Source organism: Protopterus annectens, chromosome 4.part0 (genome assembly GCF_019279795.1).
Source record: "Protopterus annectens isolate FY-2018-M chromosome 4.part0, PAN1.0, whole genome shotgun sequence".
NCBI lineage: Eukaryota > Metazoa > Chordata > Ceratodontiformes > Protopteridae > Protopterus > Protopterus annectens.
This window is the reverse complement of record NC_056733.1, coordinates 587,477,152-587,494,043: the sequence shown is the minus strand read 5'-3', so window position 1 is coordinate 587,494,043 and position 16,892 is coordinate 587,477,152. Positions and strand designations below refer to the sequence as shown.

The 16,892-nt window shown below is 41.3% G+C and overlaps 1 protein-coding gene across 2 annotated transcripts in view; it reads left to right on the top strand.

The window, feature by feature from the left end:
* The window catches only part of USP30 (ubiquitin specific peptidase 30), an 811,144-nt gene that overhangs the window by 128,769 nt on the left and 665,483 nt on the right, over positions 1-16,892 (top strand). The window lies entirely within an intron of this gene.

Sequence of the window (16,892 nt, the reverse complement as noted above, 5' to 3'; positions counted from 1 at the left end):
TCTTGTACGCATTTATTATCATTTAAAACACATATAGCAATATTGCTCCATTTAGCTGAGTTTAGTGACACTGCTCGACAAGCCACGTCGTGCAGCAGTGTGCGAAATCTTTAAAGAAAAGAAAAATGGGGAGATAGAAAAGTGGTGAAATGGGGTGCAAGCAGGAGGAAAAACATAGTGAAAGGCAGGTAGGTGTGTGCAAAAAGGGTGTAGGAAAGAACCATAGCTATCCATTTTTGTATAGCAACAACTGTGCATTTTGACAGAATTTGTAGATGAATGTAGACTCTCACCCCCCCCCCCCCCAGCGAGAGGGGTGAGGACAATATAACTGCATTGTCAAGCCAGTTGGACCAAATTACATGTGCTGATTGGACACGTGTGCAAAGTGGATAGCTATGTATGGAACAATATTTTTTTTGAGGATAGGTGCCCATTTTTTAATGTGAGAGTGGAATGTTGGGGAAGGGACATAGATATGATTCAGGGAGGTAAGTTGGGTAGGTTTTGCAGACAGACAAGACAGCAGACTGGGGTGGTGTAGATCAGTGTATGTGTATGTACCTTTAAGAGGCTGTCCAAGGGCTTGCACAAGTATATAAATACTGAGCACATGCAAGTCTGACTGCCATTTTGTAGTAAGCTATTGAGATTTAAGCATGTATGTATGTATGGTCTGTTTGTTAGTCAGTTTGTATATCCATCCTGATGTGTTTTTGTGTATTAAAGTATCTAAACTAAATAGCCCACCTGTTTGTCATCTGTTAGAGAGGGATGAGCGACATGGTGTTAGAAGCGACATGTCTAAAAGGAAGTGATACCAGAAAAGGTTTGGCTAAAACGACATGAGGCACTTGCTTGGAACTGGTGGAATATACAAGAGTGAATAATCCTTACAATGTACATAGTTCACAAAACAGGTCAGAAACGAATTTCAGATATTAAAACTTGCTCAGCACTATTTCTTGTTTGTAAAATATGAAACGAGGCATACAGAACATTCTAAACGATATTCGCATAAAACGATATGTACGATATTAATAAAAAAATTCAAATTACGATGGAAAATATTTGAGATAAAGTCCAAATGGCATAAAATGAATAAAATAAGGGGAAATTACCGCATTTTTGCAAAGCATGTATTTTCGTATTAAGCAAAGATATCTAAGTTATCAGAACTGTATAAAGTGTCCGCATGTTTGTGCAGTGTTACAGTAAAGTTATTTTGGAAAGTACAGCCATTACAGGGCATATCATATAGAATACAGCCATTACAGAGCACATTTCGCAAAGTACAGTATTTCAAAGAGTTTATTGTGCATTTGAATGTTATTACAAGCTCACAGAACTGTTTGTTCATACATAATTACAAGGGCCATATTTTCAGTGTGTTTGTACATACTTTGTGGGCATGGCAGATGGATTTCGAAAACCCAGTGCACTTGTGTTTGACAGTAATATTGCTAAGAACTGGAGCGTGTTTGAGCAAGAATATGAAATTTTTATATAGGCTGCATCTTCTGATAAAGATGACTATACAAAGGCATATATTCTACTTAATTTAGATGGGTCAGAAGCCATTGAAAGGGAATGTTCATTTGTGTATGTACCTGCTATCTATACAGGAGAAGGGAAAAAAACCTTCATATTGTTGTACATGCTGAGACAAGGGAGTTCTCAGAGTGCTTAAAACGTAAATTCAGAGACGTGTGTAACCCCCAGGCAAATGTTACAGTGGAAAGGGACTTTACACAAGGGATCCAACGACTGATGAAACTTTTGCAGCATGTATAACTGACCTGAGAAATAAGGCTTAAATATGCAGATTTGGTGATTTAAGGGATGAGTTGATAAAGCACAGACTTGTGTGTGTGTATAGCATTAAAGATGATGCTGTGAGAAAGATTTTTCTTTGTGACAGTGTTTTAACTTTGAATAAGGCCATTGAGATTTGTCAGATATACGAGCTCACAGAAAAGCACACAAATATACTTACAAATGAGAATAGCTCTAGAAGGCACAGTGATAAAGCTTATGTTGATAGTATGCAACACTGGGTTAAAAGAAACAGGCCCAAGCACATGGCAACAACTGTAGTCCCTGCAGCAGTCACTGGTAAACCCCAGAGCTTTCCAGCAAATTCTAGTGTTTGCACAGTCTCAGTGAAGCATAAGAGTGAGTCAGCAAACTGAAAGCATGGGCCCCAACCTAGTTTCATTGCCAGCTGTCATAATTGTGGTGGAAGTCATGAATCTAAAAGGGAAAAATGTTTAGTTTTTGGTCAGCAATGCCACAAATGCAATACATGGAATCATTTCAAAATGTTTTGTAAATCAAAAAGCCAACATTCTTTTATTAAAAGGGAACATTTTAAGAAATGAGTTAATCAGTTAGAAAACTGCAACCCTACTGTTTATGCTGATGGTGTGTCAGTGTTTCATGAAACAGTCAATGCAGTAGATTTAATGGCAAAGAATCAAGTACTTTGTACTATTTGGATAAATGGCAAACCCACAGAGCTTAAAGTTGATATAGATTCCAAGTGCAATGTTATGTCAGCAGAAACATTTGATAGTGTGTGTAAAGGTGAATGGCTTGATTTGGCAAGGTGTGCAAAGCTTTTGCTTATGGAGGTGAAGAAATTCGAACCGAAGGCTCATCATTGCTTTCATGTTACTCTGCTGGAAAAGCTATGACTTATTTTATGTCGTGAAGAGGCATTTCCAGTCATTATTAGGGCTCAGAGACGGTTTGGAAATGGGACTTTCATTCAATAAGGAAGTCCACCAAGTCAGCTTAAAAGACAACTGTAATTTCACCCAGTACATTTTTTTCTACCTATGTTGATCTTTTCGAAGACAAACTAGGCAAACATTCAGTTGTGTACTCCATGAAGTTAGACCCAGAGGTCAGTGTAGTTATCAGGCCAGCACGTAAAGTTCCACTAGCCATGCAAGACAGAGTCAAAACCGAGTTAGATAAAATGGTGCGACATGTTGTGATTTGTCCAGTTGCAACTCCAAGTGAATGGGTATCTCCCATGTTGGTAGCTCATAAGAAAAGCTCAGATGAATATGTATTGATCCATGAGATTTGAACAAAGCACTTAAAAGACCACATCATCCAATGTGCACAGTTGAGGTTGCAGCCTTGATGCCAAATGCCACTGTTTTTTTTCTTTCTTAGATGCAAAGAGTTCATTTTGGCAAATTTAGCTTGACAAAAAATCCTCCTTGCTTACTACATTCAGTACTCTGGTAGGAACAGATTTTTGAGAATGCCACTCGGGATAAATTCTGTAAGTGAAGTCTTCCAACATACAATAGAGCAAATTTTTTCTGGGTATCCTTGTGCTATTATAGTACATGACATATTAGTAGGAGAAAAGTTTTAGAAATGGCATGTCAAGTAAATCTTCAGCTCAATCCACAGAAATGCAAATTCAGGCTACAAGAAGTCACTTATGTTGGTCATATATTTACTAGTACAGCCCTACAACCAGACACTTCAAAGCAAACAGCCTTTCTCAAGATGCCAGCACCAGACAATGTTCAAGCCCTGCAATGTTTTCTTGGCATGGTCAACTACCTAGGCAAGTTCATTCCAGACTTGAGCCAACTTTCAGCACCACTTAGAGAGCTAACATGTAAAGCTGTATCCTGGTCTTGGTTGGAGCAACACTAAAGAGCATTTGATATCCTGAAACAGAGAATTGCTAGTCCACCAACTCTCAGATATTATTATGTTCACAAACCAGTTACACTTTCATGTGATGCTTCAAAATTTGGGCTTGGTGCATTCACTCTACAAGAGGATCAGCCTGTTGCCTATGCATCGAGAACTCTTACCCAAACTGAGATGCAGTATGCCCAGATTGGGAAAGAGGTTTTGGCAATTGTGTCTGCATGTTTGAAGTTCCATGATTATGGTAGACCTATCCAGATCTAAACAGACCACCGACCTCTAGTCACTATCTTTTATCTTGGTGATACATTATCCAGATTGCCCAGAAACACCACAGAACAGCATGAGAATGAGAACCTTGATTTTCAAGTTAAGGAAGTGATATATTTTTCTACCGCATGTCTTGATGAGCTGAGAGAGCACACACCTACAGATCCAGTTTTACAGTGGCTTAACCACTTTATCAATCAGGGGTGACCGTCAAAGCAATCTAGTGTATTTATTTATTTGACATTTGTTGACCGGGATAGTCTGATGGAACAAAAGCCCTTTTTCAGTGGAGGCCCAGGGAGAAAAGCTCCACAGTGTAATAATCAAGAATAATTACAAACAGGATGAGATACAGTAAAAAAATATAATATTCAATAAACAGTGGAAAATATTAGGAGAATATTGGTTAAACTCCACAGTACAATAAGTTAAGCTCAACAATAATAACAAACCAAGAACAGTGCTAGAAGGAGGTAATAATACATTAGACAAGAATGTTCAAGCAATCAGAGATAAAATTAGAGTAAAGATAATCAGCAACAGAACCATATTAATATGAATATGAGGTTTGGTAACTAGGTAATTACTATACCAGGTGCCAAAAGATACATGAAGTTGGTTTCAAAAGTTTACCTTAAAAGAAGTGCAATCTCATTTTCCATACAGAGATGAGATTTTGTCTGACAAAGGTATCATTATGAAAGGTCCGAAAGTAATTGTTCCAAAGTCCTTGCAACAAGAGTACGTTACTATTTTACATCGTGGCCACCCTGGTATCGACTCTACCAAAAGAAGGGCTCGAGGACTAGTATTTTGGCCTTTTATGTTACAAAGCATTGAGAGAACACTTTCATCATGTTCAGTGTATAATAGTACTAAGCCACACCAACAGAAAGAACCACTTCAGCTAAATCAAATTCTAGAACTAACTTGGTCTACAGTAGCCACTGACATCTTGGAGTGGAATGGTCAACATTATTTGGTGTTAGTAGACTTTTTCTCCATTTAGTTCGAGATTGACTTGCTTCCTAACCTAGCATCCAGTACAGTCATTACTAAGATGAAGCATCATTTTGCAGTACGTGGTAGGCCACACAAAGTTATTTCTGACAATGGCACGCAGTTTACAAGCCAACAATTCAAAGATTGCTGAAGATTGGGACTTTATTCATATCACGAGTAGCCCTGAGTACCCGCATTCAAATGGTTTGGCAGAATGTGCAGTTCAAAGTGCAAAACAGTTACTAGAGAAGTCAAAACGAGATAATAGTGATGTTTTCCTGACTCTTTTGAATCTCAAAAATGTTCCTGGTAGTAAATATCTTGGTTCACCTGCTCAGAGACTTCTGTCAAGACAAATCAGAACCACATTACCAGTCAGTAGTCAGTTGTTGGTTCCATGTGTCAAAAACAACAGGTCAGTGAAAACCAGTCTGTTGAAGAAACGCGTAACCCAGAAGTCCTACTACGATCCAGCAAACCGCTCAATCCATTACAAGGAGAAGTGGTAAGGATGCAGACGTCCAAAGGTTATGCTCGGATTGGTGTCATGAAGAGTATTTGCCCAGAGCTGAGATTGTACATTGTAAAATCACAAAGAACAGATTTTAGGCAGAATCGGAAGCATTTGAGCCTATACCACAGTACATAGCCTGTGAGAAAGACTCTGTCTCAGAGTGAGTTGCCCGGTGTTCCACTTCCAGAGGAAGTTCCTGATATGAGTTGTTCATGGAAGACCGTCCCTGTTGCTAAATTTGGTTCAGATTGTTATGTTATGAAGTATGGTCACATCTCTAAACCCTGTAACAGATACAAAGCAATTTGGACATGAACATTGTGTATTGTTTCTAATGTGTATAGTAGTGCAGGTTTAACTCAGTATTGTCTTTACAAAGGGCAGTCTGTTTAAGAGGGAGGATGCTAGATCAATGTATGTGTATACCTTTAAGAGGCTGTCCAAGGGCTTGCACAGGTGTATAAATACTGAGCACGTGCAAGTCTGACTGCCATTTTGTAGTAAGCTGTTGAGATGTAAGCATATATGTATGTAAAGTCTGTTAGCCAGTTCATTTATATTTTATGATGCTGCTATTCATCCTGATGTGTTTCTGTGTATTAAAGCATCTAAACAAAATGCTTCACCTGCTTGTCCTCTGTTAGAGAGGGACAAGCAACAGGTGGTGTGTGACACGAGGGAGTGAACACCTTGTATGTAGGTGTTGTGGAATCGCAGTCTTATGTGCCTCCACAAGGTAGCAGCATGACTCATGTCTCCACCTATGGGACTGTTGGAAATATTCTGTCACTGCCGCAGGAGTAGCAGAGGTGGAGGCTGGGCTCTGGGGTGAGCCTGCCCCAGCCCCCAACAGGGTGACCAGCATGCTGTCCATATAATGCAGGCAGCATCCACACCCACAGTACACGATCCTGCGCACCAAACCTGGCAGTTCCTCATGGGTGACAACTCCCCCTCCACCATCACTCCCAGAGGGAGGTTGAGCCCTGTCCTGAGCGGCAGAACTACCCGATGCCATAGGTAGTGCAGGAGCAGCAGAGGGGGCACCACCAGGCTGGGTCTCAGACGTGCTGGGCACCGATTCATGGCCAGAGGAAGCAAGGTAGGTGGATCACCAGGAACCAGTCTACCTTGACACGCTGTAATAAATTAGTTTATAACAGTAAGTCAAGATTAGTAATAACCAAACCAATGTTAGTATTAACATAATAGAGCATGATATTCATTAATCCAAATACATATTAAGGTATATTATGTGGAACACAACATTAAATAACATAACGGTAAGTATGTTGTTAGCAAGCCAGTATGAAGTAACCCATAAGGCCAACAAAACAGTTTAACAGAATGTATTAATATTAAATCATAATAATAAATAACAATAATAAATTAAAGAAGATAAAGGGTGGGGAGAGAGAGAAAAACATACTATTAGTGATGTTGCAGATGATATTCCTAAAATGATTGCTAATACATAGTTCTATAGGTGTGCAGTGTCAGTTGTGAGTACAGTGACTACAGTTCTTCTATAGATTAGGTAGCATGTACATACCTCTCAAGCTGTTAGCATGGGATAGTATGGGTCAAGCACTAACATATGCAGGTGTACAACCACACAGAACTGTTTCTAATAATGTGCATGTACATGACTACCAAGGTGTTCTGTAAACAAATTTGAAAATACATTGCAGCCCAGGTAATCATTTATCTGCTAATCATGGACCAGACAGATTGGGCGGTTGTATTTACATTATGAAAAATTGTGACAGTTGAGAGGTATGTTTATGTACATTAAGTAGAATAGACAGCCATCATGTCTTAGTTGGCAGGCATGGGAATAGAACCCAAAAACTATGACTGCAGGGGATATCTACAAATAATGTAACAGTTGACTGCAGCAAATTAGAACAGACATGCAATGAATACAGCACTACTGCAAGGATTTAGACACATTTAGTTATGACACCACAGTCCAGCTTTACACTTTATTGGTATTGCTGCTAAGTGTCTGTGAAGTGTACACGTGATATTTGCCCATAAAGTGGGCTGCCTCACCCATATACTTTGCTCCCGGAATGGTAGGAAAAGAGAGCATTATGTGACTGAAAGTGGCCTGGAGACAGCCTTGAACCATACTATGGGTTGGGCAGTACATTTATCAGGCAATTACTGTTGCATTCCACAGTTATTGCAGTTTTACAATTGACTGCAGCAATGTTACAATAGAAGTGCTATGCATACAGCTGTACTGCAATTAGGTTATGACACCACAATTCTGCTTTGTACCTTATTGCTTACTGTTATTGGTATTGTTTATTGGTTATTGTTTATTGCAGTACAGTTTTTAATTTTTATTCCACTACAGTCATCATAAAATATCCGTACTTACCACACCCACGGCACATCCTGACCAGGCGCCTGGCTTGAGACTGCATGTTATGAGCCCTCTCAGCTGCAGCTGTTAGAAGAGAAGTACACTATTATGCATACCAGTTTTGAACAGATTCAGCCTGTATTTTACTAAAGTAGTGGCAGAAATACTTATATATGTGTAGGGCATGCCCATCCCTGGCCCTTTGGACCCAGGTGTCAAAAGTTCCCTGTCGCTTCAGGTCATCATAGTGGTGATGACACTGCTCACCAGTGTGGGGGATACCAGTAGCACTGATAAGATCCCTGGCCAACCGATCCCAGACCTCAGCCTTACATTCTGAGCCCTGGTAATTGCCCTACAACAGCCTAGGTTCATAATTCTCTTCCAGGAGCCCTAAAAACACTCTGGACTCCTGCACATCTCACCTGTGCGCCCGAAAGTTTGCACCCTCTCCAACACCACCTGGCATGCCAACAGTTAGTAAGACTCCAACAAATGTTGCAGAATCTCGCCTATTGGCCTTAATATAGGCTGTTTTCCCACCCTTACACATCATACTGCAACATTTAAAAAACTGCTGCATTGCTTAGTATCATGCAAACCCATTTAGCATCGGGCAAACACGCACAATCATGTTTTAGCGAAGCTTAGCAACAGGCAAACAGTAGTAGCCTTTACCCATGTTTAAGCAGTGCTTAGCAGTGCGCAGCTCTTCCAAATGTAACAAATTTGTTTTTAAATTAAGCAAAACATTCACTTACATTACAAAAAAGGTATGACTGCTAGGGCCTCAAACCCAGGACCTACTAAGCTTTAGGCCGTGATTCTACCTATTTAGCTACTTAGATATTATGTAAACTAGTATACCTTCACATATACTACCAAACTACCTGTTAGCGTTCTAAGCCCTGGCCACGCAAAAGGGCTTAAACATAACTAGAAGTAAATAATTAATTTCATCCCGTTTCTTTTTTTGGATGTCTAGCAGGTGTCAGCTCTGTATGTGTAAGTGCAGCTCGGTTTTGATGTACTCCTCGCCACGCAAATGGACAAGTAAAAAAAAGATACAGTAATTAATTACATCTGGTTTCTATTTTTATATGTCTTACAGGTGTCAGCTGTATAAATGTAAGCGCAGTTCGGTACTGCTGCGTGCCACGCAAATGGGCATTGAAAAAAAATAGAAAATTAAAACAGTAAATATTCATTCACACACATTTCAGCACTATCAGGGTACATTACAGGGATTCTTACCCTGTACATAACATCTGTCCAGGAATTCCCTAGACAGTCCACAACCGCTGGATAGCCACTACATGACTGCCTACACAGATTCAATATCAATGTTACTGTGCTCTCCCTTGGCAGAATGCCATGATTAATATTCATGGTGCGCTGCTGAGGAGAAACCGTGGCTGTGTGCACAGGTACATTCCATGTAGGCTCTACATGGAGCCTACATGGATTTTATTGAATCCTGGAGCATGTCTGTGGCACCAGTTATTTGTCTTTATTAGCCTTCCTGAAGGATATTAGTGTCTTGGGGGGGGGGGGGGTTCTGTGACTGCTCATAGTTTGCAATCATCTGCAAACTTGGTCAGCCAGAGGCCTTTGATGTTGGCTTTGACTTTTGAGAAGTAGGTGCCAAAAAGGAAAATTCCCAGCAATCAGCCCTTAGGGACTCCAATAGTGACCAGTGTCTTTGTGGAGGTGGACTCCCAGTCCTGACATCTTGGGTCCTATCATAGAGCCAGCTGGCAATCCAAAGTGTAACATAGGGATTTATGCCTGATTTCCTGAGTTTGTTTACAATGCCTGAGTGGCGTATTGCATCACATGCCTTGGCCAGGTCAAGGTAGGTAGTATGCACCATTTTGCAGTCATCCATTGCTTGGTGGCATTCTCAAAGAAGTCTACCACATTGAGTAGGCATGATCTTTTCTTGGAAAACAAAAAAAAAAGGCAAATTGGGTTGGATTCAGTGTCTGGAGGTTTCCAGTGTAATTATTAATCATTTCCGTGATCCTTCTTTCTATTGCTTTGCCTGTGAGATTAGTCAAACTATTGGGTCTGTAGCTCCTAGAATGTGTAGAACGCCCACAGAGAAGTGCCTGTTGCAGCTTGCCATTTGCATAGCACCTGGCCTGACAGGAGCTTGTGGTTAAGTAGTGATGCCAGTGGTCCTGTCAGATTGCATTTTGTGCTATTTGGAGGCATCCTCATATATTATTGGGGCCTATAAATGTGGTGTTCTTGGCCTTGGACAGTGTGCTTAGGACGAGTTATATTCAGTGGTATTTCCTGAGGGTTGACTGTCGGTGGTTAAAACTGGAGCTGAATTTTGTTAGCCAGTAGATTTTCTATATCTTCTGGCTCCATGTAGATGGCTTCATTCACAATTAGCTCTGCACATTTTTGTGCACAGCCTTTAAGATGTGGACATAGCTAAAGAAAGCCTTGAGGTTCTCCTTGGCCTGGAAGGCTATGTTTACCTCAAAATTGGTAGACATGATTTACCCTCTGAGTTGTTTGCATAGATTGATGATGTTGGGTATTGTATTTCCTGACTTTTGCTATGACTTTTTTCCTTGTGTTCTACACCCCATTGATGTTAGGATTCCACCTGGGTGGCTTGTTTTTTGAGTTTGTTTTGAGCTTACTTCTGGTAGACACAGCTGTCTCTATACATTTAGTAACAAGATTGTATAGAGTATCTGTGAACAATTCCACATAGGCAACTGTGTTCTCAGTGTGTGTGCGTCTGTGTGTGTGTGTGTGTGTGTGTGTGTGTGTGTGTGTGTGTGTGTGTGTGTGGCTTGAAATTTTGTTAGGTTGTCATGGAGGTTTACCTTAGAATAGTTTCTGGGTGCTACATGTTTAGCTGGGGTCTGTGGTTCTATTTTTGTTTCAAAGGAGACAGCTTTATGGTCGGACCTTACCAGAGAGGACAATACACGGGTGGGGGGAGGTAGCGTTCTCTCATTTTAGTGAGGACCAGGTCCAGTATGTTTACTCTCCTACTTGGGTGTGTGAACTATCTGATCCAGTGAGTTTGTGATTACAAAATCCATGAATCTCTGGGCCTGCAAGTTTCTGGTCATGTATGGTTCCAGATTTATAGTGGGGTAGTTAAAGTTGCACATGAATATTTTATTGAGTTGAATGGTGAGTGTTTCCAGTAAATGTAAGTATGGGTTATGGGTTTCCTAGATCATAGAGTGGGACCTATAGCTAGCAAGGATATGGTATGGGACTTTGCCTATGGCAATTTGGACGTGGAGAAGCTTAAGCGCGACATCTGTTTGACCAGCCTTAACATGATCTTGTTATTGAAGCTGATTGAGGCTTGAAATTTTGTTAGGTTGTCATGGAGGTTTACCTTAGAATAGTTTCTGGGTGCTACAGGTTTAGCTGGGGTCTCTGGTTCTATTTTTGTTTCAAAGGAGACAGCTTTATGGTCGGACCTTACCAGAGAGGACAATACATGGGTGGGGATGTAGCATTCTCTCATGTTGGTGAGCACCAGGTCCAGTATGTTTACTCTCCTACTGGGTGTGTGGACTATCTGATCCAGTGTGTTTGTTATTGATGCTGATTGAGGCACATCCACTTTCAGTCCCTACCTCTGCAGTAGCTGGCCTAAATGTGTGGAAGACATTGTAGCTGTGCAGTGCTGGGGTGCTCTCTGAGGCTTTAAACCATGTCTTGGTAACTGCACAGATGTCTGCATTTACCAGGGTGAGGAGAGCTTGGAGGGAGTGGAGATTCTTGTTTAAACTCCCGGCATTGAGCACTAACCCCTTTAGATTCCCTTCACATTACTTTACTTTTCTAGTTGCTTTATGCATATTTACTTTTACTACCTGCATGGATTTGTCATAAACCCTGCTCTGACTTTTGTGTTCAGGTTTTAAATTTTTGCATTTATCAGTTAATTCAAGAGTGACACTGTGCTGTTCATCCATCTTGCAACCCATTTTTTTTTCTCGCACTGTTCCACATTAATAAAGTTTGAATTCAGTCTGCATTTTCTTTCCAGCTCCTGTATGTGCTCACTTCATTTAATTCACTTTTCATACACTGTTGTGTATTTACTCCATCACTTTGTAGCAGCACCAACTCATTTTTAAATATTTCTTAGAAATATTTAACTTGTCTGTGTTCATGTTCTTATCGGCCTTCTTTTGTTGCATGAGTTAGACCAAAGAATGATGCTTTTGTTTTAAGGAAGTAATCTATTTGACTGTATGTCTGCACAAACCAACATTCAGATGCAGTCCCTATTTTCCATTCCATTTCTTGGAATTCTGCATTTAGCAAGTCATTTCCAGTTTGCAGATTCTGGTACTTTGTTTTTAAGTCAAGAACAGCAAATTCACAATTTGCAAGTCTTCCAATAGTTTCTTCATGTCACTCTGAAAACATGCAACGTCAGGTTGAATCTGCAGTTGTTTTTCTTGTCTTTCCAGCTCTAATACCAAATTCATTTTGCTCCTGTCCCATCTTTTTAAGTGCTTCTACATACTACTTTTCTTTTAACTCATTTTATATTTGGACTGTAGCTCCTCAACCTGTTTTGAATCTAAACTTTGTTGACACTCAGACATAGCTGTGTTTGTTCTTTCTTTTAACATAGCCACTTTTTTTGTACTTGTTGTATCAGTTTGATTGCAACTTTCATACATACTGATTTGATGTCATTTTCATTCATTCCTCAACTGTTGGGGTCAGATCCAGTCCTGATTTGGCTGCATCTTCCGGATCGTAGAACACTTGAACTCTCAAGCTCCTCCCTTTACCTATTTTGCCCCAGTCACCTAACATACTCCAGGTTTCATTTGCCCCCATAGTATTCAGACATAGATCACAAACTCCAGAGTAGCTATGGATTTCTTTTTTCTTCTACATCTCGAAAGTCAGTGAGTTTAATCTCCTTTATTAATGTCTTTATTATTTCCTTATTGTAATTATTATCTTTACTTTCCTTTAACCCTTAGTTCATAATTTTAGCTCCCTTTTTTTTCTGTACTCTGAGTACCTGTATTACTATTGTTAATATTTCCTTTTCGTATTTTGATAGTACTCTTTATTACCATTGTTGGTAATTCTTTTCTCTAATTGTCAAAAAAAAGAAAAACTTTTCTATTTTGTTTCTGTGTTAGTTGTCAAAATGTCAGATAAGTCTTCAGGATTTAAGAAATGTGTGACGTGTGTCCACAAAATTCCAAACTCTGACATGCACACTGAATGTGTTTGTTGTTTAAGACCTAGATATCTGGATACCGACTGTGACATTTGAAAGGGATTCAACTCCCGCTCTTTAATAGACAGGAAAAATAAGTTAATCCTTAGGGGTTTACGTCCTTCAAAATTTTTACCCATGGCTACTGGGGCTCAAATCCCCAAAAGATGAAAGAAAAAGGGCGATTCCTTTTCCAAGAATCTTGTAAGACATCAGCAAAATGCCCTTCGACTTCGACCTCCACTCCATCCTCGACGCTACCAGTTAAGCAAGCAAAAAAAGTCGGAGACGATTGTTTCAGATCCAAAGTCAAGATCCGAGAAATCACCTCAGATCTGTCCTCCTCCTTTAATATCAAAGCTGATTTACACCTAGGCTTCCGTCACCCTTTTTGGAGCAGTCTACCTGTAGTCACTCGACCTTTGTCCACAGCTTCCTTTTTTCAGTCTTTCAGGAACCTGTCTGAGGCTGATGTGGATAGGATGATGAGGAAGTTCCTCAGGATGCAAATTCAAATTGGAGTCCTTTCGACTCTGACCCCATTGGGTTTGGAGACCTTCATTAGAGCCATACCTCCACTTATAGCTTCTTCCATGAACCATGTGTTGGATGTTATTCGTGTTTCACTGTTGCAGTCATCACATTTTGGTTATCCCTGCCAGGGTAGCCCGAATACCAGAGGCTTAGTATTTCTACGTCTGTTGCTGTCACTTCAGGACTGATGTCAGGTCATCAGTAGTATAAAGTAAGGCAGCCGACCCAATTACATCAGTCTTTCTTGCTGAGGAGCCCGAAGCAGAAGCAGTTCGCACAAGTGCCGGTTGGACGCTACCTGAGTTTTGTTTTCTGAACTGAAGTTGAAGTCTTCTAAAGCTAAGTACCTCATTGGGGATCCTTTATTCTTGCTCTAACTGATGTCAGAAAAAGTTAACAATTGTCTCGCCTGTGGAAAGCAAATACCTCACCGAGACTTTCATTCTTACTGAGTCACGTGCTTAAGCCCAGACCACGAATCCCCCACTGTCGCTTTTGTGCTTTGTTCAACGCCAGAACTATACATCGTCGGGCCCTTATTGTAGCTAGATACTTTCACTCTCAGTCCTCGATTTCCGATATGGCTTTGGTAAGCCATCCGACATCAGATCTTCCGAAAAAATGTAAGGATAAAGACAGAGATAGAACGCACAGGTCCAAACCTACCGACGACTCTTCCGTTAAGCTAGTCATCAGTTCTTTGGTCCTCAGTGAGGCACTTTTGCAGCCTGTGTTGCCCGCTTCCATGGATTCACAGACTGCTACCGAGACCCTTTCGGAGGCCGGTATGCCGCAAAACTCTTCGACTAAGGATCCTCGGTTGTCTCTACCTTGGATGGGTCCGGAGCCGCTGAGCAGGCACCGGCTTCCGAGGAAGTACTTTGCACTACTGATTCTCGACACAAACCGATGACTTCTTTTACATCTTCTGTTCTTTTGAAAACTACTGAGTTTCTAAGGCCCAGGTTACAAACCACACCCAAGAAACCGACGACCCCATCTCAGGCATCTGCTTCCTTGCTAGAGTCTCAAATGCTTAAAATGGTGGAAGACCTTATAATGTTGATCAGGAGAAGCCAAGCTACCCCTTCCAAAAGAAAAAGAGATTTGTCCCCAGTAGTCTTATCTGAACATGAGTCCGATGACTCATGCCTCTAAATATGAAGACCTGCAACCCCTCTCTGCTTATGAGGATTCTGATGCAGAGGAATCCATTCCTTCAGCCTCTCCACCCTAAGATTTTTCCTTTGGGGAAACCCTTCATACTTTAAGGGAGCATTTCCAATGGGAATGTCAGGATTACCCTCAGTCTAAAAAGAGACTCGGGGAATTTTTAGATCTTTCACAGCACAGATCCCTGGCCATTCCTCCTGTCCTGGATGTTGTGGATGATGTTTTCATGAAATCTAGTTTAACTCGTGACGCCCTCCCTCCTGCTCCCAGAAAACCTGACAGGTATTACAGAGTCCCTGACTCTCACAAATTTCTTTTCAAAAATCCTACTGCTGACCCTGAGGTTATCTCCCAAGGGCTTAAAGGAATTAAAGCAACTTCTGCTAAGAATTCCACCCCCTCAGATAGGTATTCCCGAGCATTAGACAAATTGGGTAAAAAGGTATACACCTCTGCTACTCTTGCTATTAGAGCACTAAATTGCTAGTTCCATATACTAAAATTCCAGCAGCATACCATGGAACTCCTCAAACAAAAAAATATAAATTTTTCCAGCTTGTGCAGAAAATAAAGTGTTGCCAGACTTAATGCATTCTGCAAGTCAAGTAACTAAGCACACCTTACACTGTGGTTTTGATGCCCTAGAAGCATCTTGCAGGGCAGCAGTCGCCGGTTCTGTCCTTAGAAGGCATGCTTGGCTTAAGGAACAGCCCTTGCCAGACCATGTGACATCTAAACTATTGGATGCACCCTTCCATAAAGACAACTTATTTTGCCACAAGGCAGAGGAGGTCTTAAAAAAGATGGAAGAAAAAGCTAAATCTATGCAGACAGTTAAGGATTTCCTGCAGGTCCTGCCACCCAGGTTCAGTAGGCATTGCCCCTCCAAAAACTGGTCCTTTCCTGCCCCCTCCAGGTCAGTTCAGCCCAGACCCCGGGGTAGCAGACCCCCCCAGACAACAGCCACAGGGAATGCAGAGATCAAAGCAATGGAGTACCTCCTCTTCTAAACCAGGGAGTGCAAAGCCACCCCCTCATGGTAAGAACTCACAATGACTCTCCACTTCCACCCCCTCCCTCTGCCCACCTGCACTTGCCCCTGGGAGGAAAACTCTCCTTTCACACAAGCACCTGGGCCACCATTACCAACGACCGCTCGGTCCTCAACATAGTGTCCCAGGGATACAAATTTTCTTTCCATACTTTACCAACCCCAAAAGGTGTACCAGATCTACCTCCAAACCAGTGGGGAGAGGCCAGAAAGCAAGTCCTTTCCCTGCTCTCCATGAGAGCAATAGAGCACGTTCCTGCAGAACAGATAGGCCAAGGTTTCTACTCCAGGCTCTTCCTGGTACCCAGAAAAGAGGGCACTTGGCACCCCATCCTCTATTTATCCATTCTAAACACCTTCCTGGTGATACCAAAATTCAAAATGCTCACTCTTCAGCAACTACTACCTATCCTCTCCAAGGATGCCTAGCTAGCCACCCTAAACCTAAAAGAGGCCTACCTACACATCCCAGTCAGGGAATCATGCAGGAAATATCTACATTTCAGGGCAGGATCTCTGCACTTTTAGTTCTCTGCGCTTCCCTTTGGTTTATCTACTGCTGCCAGAGTTTTCACAAAATGCCTGGCTCCCGCCATAGCTTTTTGCAGGCATAGACATATTCAAATTTACCCATACTTAGATGACTGCCTAATTCAGGCAGACAGTCAGGAAAAGCTGCTCAAGCACCTGGCCTTTGTTAAGGACCTACTGACCTCCCTAGGGTACATTGTCAATGAAAAGAAATCCAAACTAGTACACACCCAAAAAAATATATTCCTGGGAGCAAGCCTGGACACGGCATTCCTTACACCAGAAAAGCAAACTTACCTGACAGCCTGTTTCTCTCAACTAGCCAGCAGACCCCAGTTATCCACAAGGAAAATCCTGCAAGCTCTGGGGTTCATGGCATCTTGCATTCTACTCATTCCATATGCCAAACTGCATATGAGGAAACGTCAGTGTCACCTAAAAAGCCTTTGGTGTTAACACTCTCAAGACCTGGAAACTCTTATACCAATGATACCTTGTCTAAGGAAAGATTTCCTTT